Raw genomic sequence first — 1,895 nt, 5'->3', positions numbered from 1 at the left:
GTGCAAAGCAGACGTGCTGACAGTGGGAACACCAGGCAGCCTGGCTCTCAGGAACTCCCGAATCCCGTGTTCCTTGTAACAACAGCAGCAGCAGCGATAGCAGCTCTCACGGGCTCTGTGGACATGTCTGTGAACCCCACACCCCGAGAGATAGGTGTGTCTCACCTCAGGCGAGGATGGAGAGGTTGTTCAGGTCACACAGGCAGCACCTGGAAGGCTGGAACTCAGGTTGACCAGCAGCCTGGACCCTGGAGTGATCCCAGCACTGGTTTTCCAGGCGAGACCGGGGTGCCCGCCATCCACGTGGCTCTCAAACAGCGTCCCCACTTTCCAGCCCAGACCTTCCTCTGAGCACCATCCTCAGCTTGACGTGAGCAGAGTCACACCGACATCATGAAATTCGGGATAAATGCGTGAAACCGCGGGAGCCCTGCGCGGGTTGCTTTCCCCAGCTGTTACCTGCATCACGTCTGAGGACGGGCCCGACGTGAGGATGTTTACGAAGAGAAACGTGATTGTCTTAGGTCTCTGCACGCTTCTCCTTCTAAGGCTACTCTCTCTTACAGGATTTCCTGTTGTCTGCTCTTTCTCTCTCCTCCGGGACTGCAGGTACATGTCTGAGGGTGTCTAGGGTTCCTGCTGTCGCTGTTTGCTTTGGAGGAATGTGCTGTCAGGCACGAATCCATCCCCCCATTATCAGTTGGCCCCCAAACTCACCCAGGAGCCCAGAGAACAGTCCATCACCTGTGAAGGGACTTCTCTCCGGGACTCGCTGCGAGCCCACTGTGTGCGGGGCACAGTGGGTCTCCTGTAGGCACCTCACGTCCAGCCGCGGGCCGGCGCCCGGGGAGGGCTGGCTTGCCTCTGACCTCTCTGTTCACCGGCACCTGGATAGGATTGTGTGTGTGTTTGTTGTCCTTCTCGTCCATAACCTGAACCTGTGTGAGGCGGCCCCTTGCCCACCTCCGTCCCTCGCACGCGCAGCCCGCCCGTCAGCAGACGGCGCTTCTGGGTGAGAGGCTGGAAGGGAAACCACAGTCGGGACCAGGGGCGGCGGCCGAGCCAGGGCTGGATGCGCGTGTCTACCAGGAACCCAGCCACCCCGTGGGCCACTGTGACTTCACAGCTCCCTCCACCTCGTTCACTAAGTGGCTTCACTCTTCCCTCGGAGGTTGCTCCGCCCAGTGGGGTGGGAGCCTGAGACAGACGCGCTGCCCCGGGGACGCGGCCATTCCCAGTCTTTATCAAGGACGTTTCTGGAAAATGCCACGTCTGCGAGAGGCCTTGGGCTCGCCCATAGCGCCCTTCTCTGCATAACTGGTCAGCGTTTTTAGGTCGGATCACAGCCGCCGCTGCCATTGGATGTGAAGTCGAGGGGCCAGCCGTCCTGGGAGAGACGCGCCCTGCGCTCGGGCCTCACTGGGAGAGATGCGCCTTGGGAGCGTCGAACACTTAGTTTTTATTGGCGATTTAGAGCCTCTCCGAGCAGACAGATAGGAAAGTAGGACTGCGATTGGGCAGGAGGCCAGGCCGGGGAGGGAGGGCGGCTTTTACCGGCGGGGGGCTCTGACTGCGCCGGACGGGGAGGCCACCCTCCCCTCCGCGGCCTCGCTCTGCTCGGGAACCGCCTCTCGTGAGCTGTGGGGCAAGATGGATGTGTCACATAGTAAAAGTTTAATGTCCGTTTAGCTAAATCGCCTGCTGCCGGCAGCTGTTGCGTTTATTTAAGAGCTCTCTGTGGCCGGGCTTCCATTTCTCCCTCCATTTATTTGCTGTCCTCCCTGGAATTTTGGTTAAACAATAAAAAATTACACTTTCAAGTTGGTGTGCAGTTGCGTACTTGAGATTGCTTGTGAGTGACATGGGGAGCCTTGAGCAGAATGGCCGCCCCCCCC

At 59.3% G+C, this 1,895-nt stretch overlaps 1 long non-coding RNA gene across 1 annotated transcript in view; it reads left to right on the top strand.

Annotated features, from left to right (window-relative positions):
• The first annotated feature begins 1,174 nt into the window (after positions 1–1,174).
• LOC106724250 overlaps positions 1,175–1,895 on the top strand; it is a 14,274-nt gene continuing 13,553 nt past the window's right edge. The window contains exon 1 of the long non-coding RNA XR_001359992.1: positions 1,175–1,184. This is a non-coding gene — a long non-coding RNA (uncharacterized LOC106724250). The remainder of the gene's footprint in view (positions 1,185–1,895) is intronic.

This window comes from Myotis brandtii, unplaced genomic scaffold, assembly GCF_000412655.1.
Source record: "Myotis brandtii unplaced genomic scaffold, ASM41265v1 scaffold1185, whole genome shotgun sequence".
Taxonomy (NCBI): domain Eukaryota; kingdom Metazoa; phylum Chordata; class Mammalia; order Chiroptera; family Vespertilionidae; genus Myotis; species Myotis brandtii.
Note: the sequence above shows the minus strand (reverse complement) of the source record. Positions and strands in the feature narration are given on the sequence as shown.